The 18,760-nt window shown below is 36.2% G+C and overlaps 1 protein-coding gene across 3 annotated transcripts in view; it reads left to right on the forward strand.

Annotated features, from left to right (window-relative positions):
• Positions 1–18,760, forward strand: part of ADK (adenosine kinase) — a 276,047-nt gene that overhangs the window by 105,625 nt on the left and 151,662 nt on the right. The window lies entirely within an intron of this gene.

Consider the following 18,760-nt stretch of genomic DNA (forward strand, 5'->3'; position numbering starts at 1 on the left):
CAGACCTGAACATCTGAGTGTGCTGAGCCAACTTCTCCCATGAAGATTAGTGTTACTGTGGCTTGTGAAGCCTTCCAGAGACATCAAATTCAGTCCCTGGTAAACTCCCTGTGCTTTTTGCTTATCCAAGAGGGAGCCTGCCCATTTTCTTTGTGAAAGGAGGGATTGATTCATTTCCTTAGGTGTGTTCAACAAGGAGTAGAGCTGTCTCCCATTTTGTTTGGTGCCCTGTGTTTGAATATGAATTGTCATTTTATCATTTTTTACATTAGTAAACATGCAAACAGTGAAGTAGAATAAATATATGTAGCTCATTATTACTCTCCTGTCTAGTTCCCAATCAAGAGCTAATTAAGCACATTGGGATGATAGTGCTTTTGTGGATAAGAGATCCCTAGACTCTTGCTTCCTAACAGGAAGGTATTGAGAAATAAGTACATGAAACAAATATTTTTTTCCCCCTGGGAATTTTTTGTTTATTCATTTACTTAAATATTTATGATACTGTGATTCTATTTATACTGTGAGTCAGAAAAAGACACTGAAGACAGTTTCTGAATGCTCATTCATATTATAAGTTCCACAAAGAAAGATTTAAGAAAGATTTTTTGTGAACTTTGTGACAGCATGTTTAACTAGTGTTTTCACATTTTAAAAGTAATCTTTTTAAAATTTAAAGATTTAATTTTAAAAGTTACTTTTGTGTGAGCAACTTTTGGTATATATGTTCACCTGCTGGACACAAACTCCTTGTATTACTTGAGAGTGCACATTTTATATAATTTGTATTTATAGTCTGTTAAACCACTTATATCTGACTAATTTAATCTGTTTAGTAACCCCAATGGATTTAAGGTCAACTTTTGTACAATGTTTTCTGGTTTATGGTGACACTTCCTGTCATCTCCATAATAATGATTCTGTAATCAACAGGTTTGCAACAGATTCTGAAACTGGGTGGCTTTTTTTTTTAAAATGTCACCTGTTTGCAATCAGTACTTGAAATCTATTAAATGTTGAAGATATAAGCAAAGATATTATCAAGATTAACATACTGGATAAAAGTTAACATAGGTTTTAAATATTGATCATCGTAGACATCTACGAATCATTTTACACTGAGTAATTACTAGACCAGTAATAAAAGTAAAGTAGAAACTTCACATTTTATTGGCTTTTTACGGAACTTGGGGTCTTTGGGGGATTTTGAAAGCCATAAGTAGCTCTTAAATGTTAATTTCCATGTTTTTTTCAGTGGGTAGTCCACTGAAATTTTTAATATTTCCTATCATTACTTCTGTAGAATGGAGTATTTAAAATAGGACTCTTATGCTATCATAGTATCCAAAAAAACCATTCTTCATTAAAATGCTCAGCACCAAGTCATTTGGCCATTAATATATATTTAAACTGAACACTTTCAACTGGATCAAAATCAGATAATAATAAAAAGTATATCAGAGTAAAAATAATACTGATTATATATCTTAGCAGGCTGCTGATCTTGATGCATTATTTTTATAGTTCTCTGAAGTATTGCAGTTACTATAGTAGTATATTTTATTTTGATCTTTCTAATGAATCATACAACACCTTTTGGAAAATTGAGTGCTGGAATACTTCCATCTAGAAGTCTTTGCCAAATGTAGTATTATTATTATAAAGTAGGTGTAACTTCCTTTGCCAATCATATGAGCTATGATAGCAGAATGGAATGCAAAGTGCTGGCAGCTGTTTGTTCTTTTATTCACTGTCTTTGATATCCCTTGCTTAGTCATTAATACTTCCACAAACATTTAGCAGGTTAATGTGTCAACTACATATCAGCTATGAAAGTATTTTTGGCAGTCTTTCAAAGAAACTTTCCTTTTGTGGCTGAAACAATCCAGTCTTCTATTCAGTGTTTTAAAAATAACTTGAGTTTAGATTATACAAACTGTAACTGTAAAATTGAACATGGGTGTCACAGTTTTTATGAAGTATTTAAAAATCTATTAGGTATAATTTATTATGAAAACTTAAGTTTAAGTAATCTAAAGGCACAGTTTTTCACCCACTGTATAGCTTTGTTTTACTCTGCCTGATATTCCAGATTGCAGAAATAATAAATGGATAAAAAGACAGCACAAATTGCAGATTAAAAACAAAATATGGGATAGTTGCAGGTAAGCTTTCATTAGCCAAATTAAATTCGGTGTCAGACTCTTAAATTTCATTATTTTAAGTGTGTAGAACATTATGACATCTTAATCTGCTCAGTCTTCTCTTCATATGGTAAATCACTGCAGCTTCTTCCCCTCAGCACCACATCTACCTCTTCCTCAAGACCTTATTCTGTATGTGTGCTGCACTGGTGATTTGTTCTCAGAACTGCAGATCCACCCACCTGTAAATATTGTCCCTTTTGTCCCATCATATGATTTTTTTCCCTATTCTTCTAAGTTACCAAGATGTGTTTTCTTAACACTTTCAAAGTTCATCAAATCATAGGATATCCTGATTTGCAAAAGACCCCCAAGGATCACTGAGCCCTGCCCGGGACAACCTCCACCCTGTGCCCGAGAGCATTGGCCCAACGCTTCTTCAACTCTGTCAGCCTTGGTGCCGTGACCACTTCCCTGGGGAGATTGTTCCAGTGCTCAACCATCTTCTGGGTGAAAAACCTTTTCCTGATATCCAACCTAAACCTCCCCTAACTCAGCTTGATGCCGTTCCCTCAAGTCCTGTTGCTGGTCACAGGAGTGAGGAAATCAGTGCCCGTCCCTCCACTTCCCCTCACAAGGAAGTTGTAGAATGCCATGAGGTCTCCTCTCAGTCTTCTCCAGGCTGGAAAGACCAAATGACCTCAGATGCTCCTTGTATGGCTTCTCCTCAAGGCCCTTCACCATTTTCATAGCCCTTTTTTGGACACTCTCTAATATCTTAAATTTAAGCTTTTTTATCTAAATAGCTAAACGTTCAGACACATTTTTTCCTCTTCAGTGTTTCTCTGTATGACCCTCACATTAAAGAGTTCAGCTGTTTAAAACAAGCAAACAGAAGTAGTTCTCAACAGCTGTGATGACTATCTCCACTCAGAGCTCTCTCTGCTGTGACTGAATAGCTCAGGTTCTGAAGCATACAACTTTTCTGTGCTGGAGTTGGGAAGTGCAGTGTATTATCAAAGCATCTTCACACTTGCCTGCGTATTCTGTACTGTGTATCTAAAAGAGTTCATTGTCACTGTGATAAACATGCATAACTTCCATTAACGTTAATGGAATGTCAAGAGAAGAATAACTTCTCAATGAGGTAAAGGAATTAATTAAGCTGTGGTTGGTTGGTTGGTTACTGAAATGTGATCATTAGACTCAAAGGAAAAAAATATTAGAGTGATAGACTAGTTTACTTTGTACTGTGCAGAAAACTATTGATTTGCTGAGGCAGAGCTATTAGAAGATCAGTTAATTTTTGAATACTTGCTGTATGATTATGTTGAATGTATAGCATAACAAAAATAGTAAAATTTCATTACTGATTCTGTAAGATGTAAAAAAGCCTTATTTTATTTGTGCAATTAAATAAGCTGAAATGAGAGCTTTTTTGAAGTTTACTTATAATGAAAAATCTGACTTGTTTCTGTCAGCCATTTTGACATCTAACATGATTATAATAACCTCATGAAAAATTACTCGCAGAAATACTTTGAGAACTTTAATTAAGAGAACCACTGAGTTATGTATTCAAACCCCTTCTTCTGCTTCATTTGGTGTTAATAATGTTGTATTTGTTTTTTCAATTCTTTGTATGTTGAGTCAGATACTTAGGGGTAGTTGGGGTTCTTGTTTTCTCGTTTGGCTCTTAGAATAGCTCTTGGATTTGGCTCTTAGAATGCTTCTTGTTTGGCCCGACTATGCAACAGGTCTTTTCTGAACCAAATTTTAGACTTTTACTGGAGTTTGGTATAAAACACAGAAGTGTAAATTGCTTCATAATGCCTTCTCAGTGCTCACCTTTCATTTAAATTTCTAGGGGTATGCTGAAGATTTTGTGTGTCCTAATGAAAGCAGCACAGTTTTATATACATACCTGGGAACAATTTATTGTGAACAAATTTTGCCTGTGTAATGGTAACAATAGCTTGGTTTTCTTCCAGGTACATTTGTTTCATTACTACAGTACAAGAAGACCTTGACTTAGAATAATAGGTTGTTCAAGGGAGAACAATGGGTGATTGTTTTCCAAATAGCTACAGTAGGAAGTTTTGGGGTGGTGTACTCTCCTAGACAGAAAAGTAGAATTTTTCAGAGGAAATCAACTGGGTCAACATAGTCTTCTAGTGACATGCTTGTAAGTGAGCAAAAACTACTCCTTTGCCATAAAGAGGTGATTGTACAAAAGCTGTGTATTACAATAAAGAAGGTACATCTTGAGATGTACTTAAGCTGTTAAAGTGACAAAATAAAATATCGAATGACTACCTAATGCTCACTCCTGTGCGGTAGTTATAACTGCTTCCTTATTTTAAGATAGTTTACATCTCAACAAAACACTGGGTTTTTCTCTCAATAGAAATTTCATGTGCAGCATTGAACTCTTGAGTTCCATAAATCAGCTGATTTCTACAGACTTGACAGAGGTTATTAATATTCTCTAAGTGGGATCCCTTGTTGCACACTGCCAGTTGTCACAATTCATTGCTGTGCTGTAGAATTCTCCCTGAAATTTCTGTTCTCTGTTTTAGTTTTTCCTCAGTGTACAGGAATACAGTCTGCTGATCTAAACTTGGTATAGGCAAACTGGCAGTGATGTGGACAGACAGTTTAGTAACAGTTTCAGAGGATTTTTGTGTTTGTTTTGATTTTTAAGGAGTTCAAAGCATTTGTGGAATAAGCTTAGACTTCTGTATCACTGTTGAGGTTTGTTTTGGTTTTTGTTTGGTTGGCTTGGGAATTTTTGTTGTTGTCTTGGTTTTGATATTTTGGGGGTTGAGGGTGAGTGAGCTTAGCTTAATGTAACCTGGAGCAACCTGGAGCTGGCTAGGTGCGTGTGATCTCTGGTAAGGTCGGGGTTAAAAGGAGTTTCACAGCATTCTACACTGATATCTGCTGAATGTGCAGCCTTACAATGCTGTAGAATTGTTGTCTTTTTAAAGCCTCATTCCAAAACAGTCCATGAGCTCTGTTTTGATGTATTTCTAGCTCTCAATTTTTAACATTGTTATCTTTTGTTCAGATTTGAGCAACTGTTGAACTGGGTAATGGATTAGAGAGGAAATTGGATACAATTCCTTCACTTAGGAGTGCTGCTTTTGGCTTTTAGCAGAGGAAAAAAAGGAAAAGTTGACGTGATTAATACTGTAAGTCATATTTAATTGCAGGAGTGATTGTAACAGCATTGTTTTCCCGCATTTGTCACCATAATCTTTCCAAAATGTTAAAATACTGGGTTAGACTGGGATTTTAACAAATAAATTTTGGAAAATCAAGTCTGTATTTTGGCTGTTGTGTAAAAGGTTCTAGAAGACACCATACTGGGGCTCTGTTGTGGAGAGACAACTCATCAAAAATATTGCTGCTAAAGAATGAGCTTTTAGTATCACTAAAACTAGAAGGAATCTTCACTATGGTAATTATTTCTCCTGTTTGAGGGAGCAGCCTGAAGAATTAATAAATCTGGATTTAGGCACACCAGGCATGACACACTGGTGTCTGAACAAAGGTTACCTGTAAGCTGGTCATACTTGTTTCCTTTCTATTGGTTTGGGGATGCAGTGAAATAGGAGCTGCTACTAAAGAGGTCGACTTGAACTTGCTGAATGTGGGTTCATTTCTAACCTACCCTTTAGAGGAGGATATTGCTCAGTATTTGCCTTGTGTTTGTGGGTATTCACGTGATCTAAAAGGAATCACAGTGGTCCATAGGAACAGAATGAAGAGAGAGAATTCTTCTCTGCTTTATGGAGTTTACTGTATAGCAAAATTTTAAGTGGATATGCACTTCCAGGAGAAAACTGGAGAGGTCTGAAGACTCTTCATTACCCTATTGTGTTTCATCAACAGAAATACTAACCTTAGTAGGCTGAATTTAAATGTTGTAAATACTTGTCAGGCACTCTGAGAATTTGATGATGATGGTCTTGCTCCTCTGAAATTTTGTTCAGTTTGAAACCTAGGGCATAACAGATTTCAGCCTCACAAAAATCAGTCTCTTTTTGTGTGACAGCTACATTTGTTTTTCTGGAAAATAATAATGAAATTAAAAGTGGTGAAAGAAAGGGTAAATAATACTTATAAAAATAGAAGCAATGGCAGTAATAGTAACCAGTCCCTAGTCAGATGATGTGATGAGGTGACAACACTCCCTAGAGAGTGAGACCTCAGAGAGAGAACCCACCCTGACCATAGGTGGCTTTTAGCTTTCAGTAGCAATTTGTCCAGTCCTGTTTTAGACTGTCTGAAAATAAGAGTAATCATGTTGCCATATTAATAAAAATAACTGGGGATAATACTGCATTTTCCAAAGTGTGAGTGATGTCATGTTAATACCTGGATGGTCTAACTTAATTTCAGCTTGCTTTTTATAGGACGAAATTGCTTTGATTTTATAGAAGAAGTTTTTGTACCTGAACTGGTAAAAAGAAACATGTTTTTCATAGAAATAAAAGGTGTTGATGCTGCCTTTGAAATCATTTACCTGGGCAGTACTTTCATGACAGCGTCTGGCATTGGTCTGCTCTGTTCAGTTTGGAATTGTTTTATGGTTCCTCACAAGTGTCCTCACAGCCCACTGATAGAGCAACGTATTTCTGCCCTGAGGACTTCATTCTGTACACTCATACACTATCTATAACAATTAACAGTTTACCAACAGAATTAAGATAATAGGACCACATTCTCTTTTAATCCATACTGGTATAATCCCACTGATATCAGTCAGATTCCATCAAAATAAGTATGAGCAGAAAATAGGCTTTTGGTTTAAAAGTATCTGAAATGCTTAGGAATTTGTTCTGGAAAATTAAAAACAGGGACTAATGAGTTAACCTTTTATATCATAACTTGTTAGCTTTTGCATGAAGGAAACAGTTTTATGTTCATTAGAGCTAGTGTGTTTCAATATTGATACTTGTCATCTTTCAGTTTATTTATTGACAGATTCTCTTTTTAATGAAGTTTAGATAGAATTTTTTCATTGTTGTTGGTTCAGATATTCTAATGTATTAGCTTTTTTTTGTACTTTTGCTGCCTGAAGCATGCATTCAGTGCCTGAAACCAGTTTGCTGCTTCTGTTTTAAGTAGCGTTTCCAAATCTTGCATGCTGTATTAAAAAAACCAAATTTGCATTTGATGTCATTTTATCATCTTGACAGCCTCCTAATCTACTGTGCTCCTCTGTAAGACCAAGTAGATGGAATTACAAGTTGTTATCCATGGGAAATCATGTAATGATGTAATTAATACTAGTAGAACAGCTAACAATAATGATAATATCCAAAAACTCCAGGCAGAATCCTTAAAATGATATTGCAGTTTTTATCTTCCTGAGAAATAAAGTATCTCAAGATATTTTTAGGCCAATATTACTTGATTTTAGTTTTCCTGAGATGTTGAGTTAAATACATTTATAGTTGTGCACTTCCAGTATAACAGATTTTGTGCTGTACAGAAAATGACAATACAAAGCAACAAAGTAATAATATGATAGTTCCAGATCCAAATTAATTAGTACATATGCAGTGAGGGTTTCAGGTGAAGTACGTGCTGTCTAATATGTTGGATCTTCAGAGTTTACAATTAGCATATCCTGCAGCCAGTGCAAGCAAGTTATGGGGTTGTTGGCTTCCCTGATGCTGCTGAAAGCAGTAAATGTCCCTGAACAGAAAACAACAGTTTGTTGAATGATATTATTGCTTAGACTGTTTTAGATCTTCTTCTTCTATAAAGCATGCATGAAAATATTTCTTTAAAAAGTAAATGGACTATTGTATGTGCTCAGATGGAGATATTTTATGAGACATATTATAAAATCAGAATTGATAACAATTGCCAAATTCACTGTATTCCCAGTGCATCAGCTGAAGATTTCTGTCTCATTTAATAACATTGGTTGTCCTCCGTAACACGTACAGGCTCAGACTGTATCACACCAAATTTTGGCCACAAGACTTTTCATGAACTTTTTTTTTTTAACAGTTACTAGTTATGGTGCTAGTAGAAACAAAAATATCCTAAAGTATGTTTTGAAAAACAGTACCTTCTGTATACTTTTGATTCTGGTTTTTTTCTTTCTGTCTTCAGTGGCAGCCCTTCCATCTCTCCCTTTTTGAAATTAAGTTGAGAATTGACATTTCCCCTCATAGTACAATCTTCATCAATAGCAAGCATTCCAAAATACAGAAGAAAGTAAATTAGAAAATTCCAAATTTGGGGGATAGGAGATAAGCACATTTTCAGAGATGCTCTTTTTGTCTGTAGTTTTGTCTGTAGTCAGGCGATTTACCTGATCTTCAGCAAATCTGAGTACACAAGTAAGATGCTAAAGAGCTGTTCCTGCAACTTGAATATTAGAACAAGAACATAGTTTGAAAGCGAAGTTCTATTTACTTTTTTTTTTTTTTAATCACTATAGTTTGTTATCCTTGGAGGAATTCTGGATATAATTTATTCTTTTTTGCCATGTTCATGGAAAAGATGAAAGAGATGGAAGTCCATATTCTGTTTCATAAATTGTTGTTTTTCAACATTTGGCATCTTATTGTTGTATGGACTTAAATGCAGATGAGACATTGTTTCCCTATTTTACATTAAACTCTTCAAGTGGTTCACCTTAAGCATCTCCTGCACTGGATGTCAATCCTTGACATAGTTCTTTTGAACTACTATAGTTAAGTAATGGTCAGTGAAAGCATTGTAGAAGATTATATTGGGTAGGTTTTTTAAATCATTGAAATAATGAAGCTATACCCACGTACTGGCAGATACTGCTTTAGGTAAAGTAAAAAATAAATCATCAAATGAAAAGGGAATATATACAGGGTCATACTAGGTATGGATTTGATTCCATTTGCATCTGCATAAATCACTCACAAGTCTGAAGTGAATAAATTTGCATCAATGTAAAACTGGATTAATTGAGATCTCAATCAGGTCAGGGCTTTCCAGCTTCTCAGAGGAAACTGGCAAAGGAAATCATTAACTTCAAAATACACCTTACTCAAAGAATATTAACTGGATCAGGGATGTACAGTTGCTAGCAAAGCATCTTCCCAGTGTTTGGTGTATGCATTTCTTCTTTCTGTTGATTTTGATTTTAGAGTGTGAATAAAATACTTCCTGTTGTGCAAAAGATAAGATAAAGTTCATCAGGTCCAATTATGTGGTTATTTTTCTTTTTAGGCCAACAGCCAAAAATTTGGGCTTTTTGAATCAAAAGCAGCATTCTAGTAAATGTAAAGTTTCCTTTGCCTTTCACTCCTGCCAAATTAGGTCTTGGAGTTTAGTGCTGAGGCTGACACTGATCGTGGGAGTCAAATGTCAAGTGTCTTAGCAGTGATTGAATTCAGGAAAAAAACAAATTTAAGAGCAATTTGCAGTTCTTTTTCAGAAGTACACAGGAGTTGGCAACTAAATTATCAGTTCTGTGAAAATTCTTTGAACTTACGGGAGTGTTTGAGCTATGTGCCAATAAATTCAGGTATTGTCAAGCGCTACTTTCAACTGTAAATAATTACATGTGACTTCTGTAATACATTTTGTTAAAATAATAAAAAAATACTAAATTTTTCCCACATGGAGATTATCTACCTTCTTCCTTCCCAGACCACCCTTCCATTATGCCTTTGATGCAACATCTGGGCATGATGCATAATTATACTGAGGAATTTTGGAATCAGTGTCTTCCTTTAACTGCTAGGTAAACTTTTAAGGTTCAGACGCTGATGTGGAATCAGTTACTGTGGGTATGAGGTGTTGAAATCAACCATTAACTGAATAAAAATGGAGGTTATTTAGTAGTAGCTTAAAATTCTTTGAATCGTACTTTCTGTAGGCATGCTTGCAACTAGCCCTCCTTGCTTTTTTGACCAAAAAGATTGGGATTTAGAAATGGAAGGGTGAAGTACATTTTGCATTATTCACTACTTGTTGCTGTGGCAACATAGATGCATAATTTTAAGGGCAAACCTTTCTCAACCTTTGGGGTAGACAGCATTTTATGTCTTTTTGCTATTTCAGATTGAGGAATGGGATTATGTTTCATCATATTTTTATAATTAGCATATTCCCTTGAAATATAATGTATGTTGTGTTTGTAAAATGTATCATAATTTATAAATTAGTAAAAAGAGTGATTTCTAATTGCTCTCAGGTGCCTTATAAATGAGAGATTTGCTATTACAACAAAAATTATAATCTGTATTACTAGAGCTTTGGTAAATAGTTTAATGCATTGGGAATTCTTGACAACAGATAGATGAAGACCTGCCACTTTAAAAACTCCCTTGCCTTAACTGCTTTCTAACTCCAGTAGTCAAAAGCTGTTAAGCTTTAAGTGCTCTGTCATATTTGTGGGCTTTTACAGCAAAGAGTAGAGCAGACAGCAGTGATGATGGAAAACGATGGTAGGGAGACTTAAAATACTATAAAGCATAGAAACAATTGTATGTAATGCTTGGAATTGAAACCTTTTTGAATGAAATGATCAACCATATGTGCCACCCTTATGGACTCTGTAAGAAGAAGAAAAGAAATGTACCCTATTGCTAACTGTGCATGAAATTGCAGTGTTAGAAGAGATTGACCAGATGTTTCAATCTCAACAAATAGCTTGTTATGTGACTGAGTGAAAATCTCTCTGCTGCTTTGATCACATACACCTTAAAGGAAGAAGTAATTTAATAGAGGTTGTCGAAGTTCATCATTGTCAATAAACTTTGACTTGACCTTTGCCATCTGTTTTTGATACTGTTGCTGATAGAAGCTGATAGGCAGCTGTTTACAGTTTGTGCTTTATGAATTCTGTGCTGCCAGACAATGAAAGAAGTCTCTCCACTTGTGGATTTTTTGCTGCCCTTCTGAGTGTGAGTGTGTTCATTGAGACTGCACATCATCTAGCAGGGGAGTGAGGGTGACATATGCATGGGTTTTGAAAAGGAAGATTTGTTTTAATGTTATAGATGTGCAAAATCATGCACAAAATATCCTAAAAACATCTCTTTGCTGCAGCATCAACTTCACTTATAAATTATTATTTGAATACATATATAGTGGTTTACACTGGAGAATTTCAAGGCATTTTTAAAACTCTTATCAGTCTTCCCTATATCTCTTTGAAGTTACAGGTAGAGTAGGCTGAGGCATTGTTAACAGTAGCATACAGCTGCCCAATGACTCTGTCTCACTAAACCCAAATATGATGTTCCATTTTCATGTTGTTTATATCCTTCCATTAACAGCTTAGCACCACTGCTTCCAACCATAGAGGAATAAGACTTTTGTCTTGTACTTTACTTGTTACTTTTCATTGTTTCACACACAGTGTTCCACAAGGAAGTTAGTCTCTTCTTTTACTGATCAAGGTACTCTTACTCCTTACCTCATACAGAGCTTTGTAATGTTGGCAAACTTTTTAATAAACAGTTGTGTACACTGTGTACAGCTGCAGAAGAGTCCTAAGTAAACCTGGAATCCCTACTGTTGTGATACCCTTCATGTAACTTCATTGGAGTGATGAAGAACTGGTGTGACCAACCCTGTTTTGTAGGTTTGTCACCTTTTACCTGGTTTTGAGAAGGGACTGCAAAAATGTTGGGGAAAAGGAGTGACACATCAGATCAAACAACGAGGAGCTGGTTGATGTATCAGGTCCTGCCCTTAAATGGGGAAGGGATACAAGGCCAGCAGTTGAGCAGTTGTGTGCCTTGTAAGGCCTTGCAGGAGACATTCTCCTTTGGTCTCAGATAACATAAACTGACCATCAGAAGAGAGGCTGCAGCACTTCAGGTATCTGAGGCAGAACTGTAGCATTATCAATACAGCATAAGAGTGTGATGGAGTAAAGAATTAGGTCCCAATATTTAAGGGTTACAATAAAAGAGAGCGTTAGCTTTTGACCACACTGAAACATTGGAATATGGCTAGACATGTTTAATTACAGAAAATACATTTGTATTTCCTTGTACAGCAGGAAGCTTCTGAACTAGACTAAAAATAAAACAGCGGACAAGCAGATGAAGAGCAATGATTAGGAATAGGAAATGGAATACAGAAGAATAGCAGCACTGAAAATAGTTATTTGGACTATAGATTTCTTTAAGAGGCAGTTTGTTAACTTTGTGTTTTTAAGTGTAGAAGTGAATGAAGTGCTGCTCCTGGATGATTAATGTTTTGATAGGCATCTTAGTTTGAAAAGCTGTAGCAAAATGCAACTTGTGGCACTACATTAAAACTGATAGATGTTCCTGTGCAGAGATTTGGTTAATACATGTTGAACCAAATGCTGATAAGATTTAGATATTGGTCTCAGTGCAAGGCTTTAGCTGGTCTTTTCCTTTAAAAAATATTATCACTTTTATCTCATTTGACTGGAAGTTGCTTGAGGGTGTTGTCATGCATTTTAACAATATCATTTCCTCATGCAAGATTTGGCAGCTTCAGCTAATGGTGGAAGAATTACTGCACAGGACATGGGACTCCTTTTTGCAAGCCTGCTTTTATAAAGATAAGCTTATTTTTTCCTTTTCCCATTTTTTTCTTATATGGCCATTATGTGATAATAGCTGTTGCAATCTTTAAAAGTTGATCAATGAATATAAGAAAAAGGAGAACAGATTGCAAAGACAAAAGATTGGAACAAACTGTAGCATCTCATCTGTTTTCCAAGGTCTTGCTGCTGTAATCTCATAACAATGATTCTGGAGTTAGGTATCCTAGGTCTGCTTGGGATGGAGTTAATCTTTTTCATACAAGCCCATACAGTTCTGTGGTTTAGGTTTGTCACCAAACCAGTGTTAACACAGCAATATTGTAGCCATTGCTGAATGGTTCTTGCACAGTATCACGGCCTTCTCTGGTTTTTTGCTCTACTGCACCCAGCAAGCAGACTGCAGAGTGGGAAAGAGGTTGGGAAGGGTCACAGTCAGGACAGCTGACCAAAGAGATAATCCAGGCCATATGGAATATGGTCAGCAATAAAACTGCTGGGGGCAGGAAGGGAAAGGGAGTTTTTCCAAGTAGCCGTGGCTCAGAGGGTGGCTGGGCATCAATCTGCTGGTGGGAGGTGGTGAATGAATGCCTTTGCATCATTTCTTCTTGACCCTTGCATTTTTTTTTCACTGTTGCACTTCCAATTTTCTCCTTTATTCCCCAAGGAGAGAGGATTGAGAGAGTGACTGGTTGGAGGCTTAACTGCTGGCTGGGGTTAACCACTACAGTAGGGATTTTAAATGATATAGTGTGTGTAATGGCAATGGAATATTGCATTCCAGTTGAGCTTGAGGTGAATCATATCATTCACAAGAAATAAGTGAGCTCCCTTGGAACAGTGATACTAATGTCTTTTTTGGATTGTTTTGCATATTGTCAGGTTTTTGTGTTTTTAAGATATATAATGATTTAACTTTTGATTGACCTTTTTTTATTTTATCTGATCATCTAAGATGAGGTGTGATTTAATGTCTTTTAACATCTAAAATATTCCTAAAAATATTTGCAAGGGGTTTTAATGGACTGTGTGTATAGTGGTGATTGAACACAATGGGGACACCATTGATCGAAGGGCACAACAGACTGCCAGATCCTTTTGAAAAGTATATGGACTCATTCTAAAATTTAGAACATAAAAATAAGAGACACTCTGTTCCTGTTTTGATTTATTAAAAAAAAAACCACTTCATGAGTAGTTGCTCACATTGTTTAGTTTAGATTTTAGCAAGCATGTTAAGTCTTAGCTAATTTTGGGTCTTTAGAGTCCTCTTCTCTCTGAGCTGCAATTTAAAATAAGATCAGATTTGACAGGTCATGCAGAGAAGAGTCCAGCTTCAAATAACACACTTCAGATGCACTTCAGATGTCTGTATTCAGTGTTAATGAGTTTTGAAGATCCTTCACTGGGAAGGGGCAGAATGCTTCCTGTTGTGTTGTCAGTTCCCAGGCATTTAGGATTCAAGTCTACTGCTGAAAACTCCGATGTGCAGAAGGTGTGTCAGTCTGAGCAAAGCTTCGTATGCTTTGGTGTTGTTAGTTTAAGATGACTGACAGATGTGGAAATGCACTACTGGCTGCCACTTTTAAGATGAATTCCAGAGCTAAGGAGTTCAGACAGAGAACATTGTGGTAGTGAGTGTCTTCATCAGCCTCCTTGTTCCAGTTATCAGTGTTGTCCAGTTAGCAGTGGCACTTAGAGCAAAGCACAGAGTTGGAGTAAAGTGAAATAATTTCTGAAGGATCTTTGTTATAGTCAGAGGGCTCTAAAGCTGGTATCATCTATATGATGTTTCTTTTTTAAGTCTTATGGGATTGTGTACTGAGACCCAACAGTAGCAAACTCTTCTTTTGCAGGGAAAGTGTCTTTGCAACTGGGCCGGTGAGATTAATTAATAGGGTCCTTCTTTACAGCAGACTTTGGAGGAACAGCAAAGAAAAGTTTGGAATGAAGATCAAGTGCTCCTGTAAAGAAGCATGACATTCTCAAGCTAAATAGGATAAGCCTGGAAAATTCAAATCAAAGAACTCTCTCTTTAATTCTGTAAGACCACTGAGTTTCTTTCACATCATATAAAGGGCCATATTTTTTTTTTTTATTTTTTGGGTGTGAGGGACCAGTCAGGCAACTCTGTCATCTCATCTTGAATATCGTTCTGAAAAGACAGCACTGAGTATCCAATCAAAGTCAAGTCACTTCGAGTGTTAAAAGTGCTTCTAGAAGTGCTTCTGTAACTTGGAAGAAAGGTTGTTTCCAAAAACTGTTTTCTAATCAGACAGAAGTGGGAAATAGGTGTACCACATCTTTGAGTCTGAGGATGTGAAAGGGTGGGACATAGTTCACTCCAAGCAGTCTCACAAAGTCACAATTGAGTCTTCAGAAGTTTTTCTTGTTACCAAGTTTTCTTGGCATCTCAACATCTTGCAAGAAAAGATGATGCTGTTCCCTGCAATTACCACCCACTCCTGGGAACACAAAGGTTCTTACACTTCTCTGATAGCTAAAGCTTGCCAAAGAGTTCACCCTGTTAACTCTGATCATCAAAAACCTCTTGAACAGATACTCCTACTACTGTGAGCCCAAGTTAGCCTCAAGAAAATAAGGAGAGAAGCATTCTGTCACTCTTTACTGTGTCCTTGAGCAGCCAGGGTGCTGGCCTCTTTTGCAAGTGCTGGCCTCAGTGTTTGATCATAAGAAATAATGCACCTGTAGTGATATGGTAATCTCAGATTATGTTTATCTTGAAACAGCTGAATTTTAACACAGAGTTATGCTAAAGACAAGATATAAAATTAAAAAAATAATAAAAATATTTGCTTTATGTTTACCAGGGTGCATACAACAAAAATGTAAGGAAAATGCAATCTGTTTAACTCAAGAGACCATGTAAAAGGTGTACTGTTTCCCGTGCTCCTTTCTCTGTCACAGATGTTTATGGTAACTGAAAAGGTCAGGGCCTGTCCTTGTGTGTACCTGATGTTTAAACTTCATTGACAGAAGAAAACTTTAGGATAGAGAAACACATTAGATTTCATAAACCACTCCAGGTTTTGAGTTTCCTTTGTGGTATCCCACTCCTGAGGCTGTCGTGTTCTTTCATGATAAGTTCCTGCTTTTGACACTTTTGTCTTTGGGCCATTAGCAGCCTCAAATTCCCTTGGGTGCTGGTGAGGATTCATGGTGTGGCCAGGTGCCAACCTCTCTTGACCAGACTGTCAATACAGTTCGTTAGTAGCTGCCTCTCTGCCTAGCCAAACCCTAGATAATTAACTCATTATGCTGGTTCCTGCTGAGCTGGGTCATTTTCCGTTTCTGTCTGGAGTCTTTTTCATTCAATTAAATCTTATATTCCACATAAATCTATAAAATGAATTTTCAGTTTATATAACCATATACCTGGCATTACTGTGTGCAGTTTGTTATTGGCCTTCCTGTGGTATTGGCTATAATGCTGCATGACTGCTTCGTGATGAGAAACGTCTTGTGATGACTGACTCCCATTCCCATTTAGAGTGTTGTAGCCAAAGTGTTGCTAATAACAATAGTGCATGAAGTAACCCAGAGAAGCCTGATTTTCTGTATCAGGTTATTCAAACTTTAAATCCAATCCTGGAACAAAATAAAAAAAAAAATCCTCAAGAGTCTGCCTTGAAAAGTGTGTTTTTTCACACATATGCAAAAGGTGCCTGCTGTGACTCATTCCACTCAGTGCAACCTCAGTGGTGTACCACAGAGATACTTCTAGTGTTCAGTTTCTTCAATTTTCTAATATGCTGTCCAGTTTTGCTCTTACTAATATGTAGCCTTTTAGCTGAGGAAAGGAGGATCAGTTTGGAGGAGTTCTGCGACTCGCAACACCTCACCAGCATTATTGTGGGAATAAGAGCAGATAATTCCAAGAAGCTGGGAGTATTGGTAACGGGAGATCTGTGATGAGAGAATCTTTCCAGAAATAGTGCTGAACTACTTTTCCATCTTCCTCAATTGCTATACTTAGCTCAGATCTCAAACGAAAAGAATATCTGTGTATTGGGAATATCTCCCCACCATATAATAGCTGTGTTTCAAATAATCATGAATATGAGTAGAACCACAACTGATGGAAGAAGTGATCTGCACCGTATACAGAGGTTCATCTCAAGAAATCCTAGATCATGACTTTTGATTCTCAAGTGTACCTTGACATGAATTTAAAATAAGGATTGTGACAGCTTATATATGGCATGTATCACATCTGAATTCAAACTGAGCTGCTGCCAATAGCCAAAACTGTGATACTTGAAGAGAAATTCTTTCTTTTTTTTTTTCAGAAATGTATGTGAAATATTACTTACTACCACTCCAAATATTGTCAAACTTTATATATAAAGTATGGAAAAGTTATGTCATTTGATGAAATGTTGTAAGCCTTAAGTGCAGTTTAAAGTCTTATGTTTTTTGAAGATTTGTTGTGGTTTTGTGCTTTGATGAATGTTGTTCGTAGTGATCTCTATTAATTCTTGTGAATTCTGACAGTAAGGCATGCTTGCATGGGACACAAGGCTTCAGTACTTCTGTTCTTATTGGTGTGGAAACTTGTTCCTTATTTGCTTACAGTAGGTCACAACAGTTTTTTAGTCTTGCTAAATAATCTGTTCTACTTAAGCACACCTCCATACATAAAAGAGAATTGTTCCTGAGACATCCTAAGTGAACACTGTGCAAATGTGTGTTATGGATGTGCAAACGTGTGTCAGATACAAGGGTATCGTTGGTATTCTTGTGTGAAATGTATCAATTCTCTTATTAGGTTTTTTTTTACTTTATATTATAGTGGTATGGAATAGATTAGGAGAGCATATGTAGTGTGCACTTCATGGATGAGAGATTGAACGCTGCCACCATCTGATGATACAATCTTTTTCTTCTTAAATTCTATATAGATTAAATTGCTGCAAGAAGGAGACCTTTCAACCTTTGTCCACCTTTGTCTTATTAATGAAGACTTTACATGACTAAAGAATTTTTCTTTTTTTCTTTTTTTCTCTCTCTCTCTCTCCCCTCTGGAGCTGGAAGTAATAAAGTTGTGACTAAGTATGTATTTGCAACCTAGTTACTTGACCTTTCTACAACCCACAGCTACCACTAATGCTGCTTTGTAATGGAGACATTATCGTTTACTTAAATCTTGATTAGGAAACAATTATAAGTAGGATTTTAGTATAGCAGAAAATTGATGTAGTCTTTAATTCATACTATAGATTGAGGGGATAAGCTTCCTGACTGTAATTAGAGTGAATTATAATGACTTTAGTTGGTTGACTCACCACCAGCAGAGTAGAGCCTGTGATTGTTTCTTCACATTTATTTTTTTAGCTCACTCTTGATTTCACATTGCTGATAAGTGCTATTTTTTAACTTAGTACAAAATGGCATCATGTACAACATTTACAGCTGAATGATACATATTTTCTATTAATAAAAGAGGAGCTTTATGAAATAATCTGGCACTGTAGCAACACTGTGCAGCTACACTCTTCCTTTACAATTCAAGTGAGGGGAGTGCTCTTAATGAAGTTGGAGATAGATACTTTCATGTGTGGTTTAGCAATATAAATGGAGAGCATTTCCCTTTTTGCATGTAATGAAATGGGAGACACAAATTATTATTTTCAGTACCATTTTACTCTTTATATATATTCTGAATGTTACGTAATGTTTCTTTGGCTTCTCAAATGTATTGTTTTCCTTATGTGCTCTCTCTGTTTTTGTGGGATTTCTTTTGGTTTGTTTGGTATTGTTGGTTTTTGTTTGGTTTTTTTTTTTGGAGGGGGGATTGTTATTATTGTTGGTTTCGGGGTTTTTTGTGGGATATTTTTGTTTCTTTCTTTCTTCTGTATTTTCTACAATTTTTCTTTGAAGATACCACATGCTGCTTGATTGAATGTGAATGTAGGGGCGTCTGCCTTGAGTAAGGGAACCTCTTGAAATACCTTGCAAAAACATACTAATCTATTTTATTTGATAATTTAGGTTTTACATTAGGTGTTAAATGCTCAGTGACATCATTAAGGGTAAATTTTTTATTCTTTGCTACCCT

This window comes from Manacus candei, unplaced genomic scaffold, assembly GCF_025592945.1.
Source record: "Manacus candei isolate 608988 ecotype Guabito, Panama unplaced genomic scaffold, ASM2559294v1 h1tg000050l, whole genome shotgun sequence".
In the NCBI taxonomy this organism is placed as follows: domain Eukaryota; kingdom Metazoa; phylum Chordata; class Aves; order Passeriformes; family Pipridae; genus Manacus; species Manacus candei.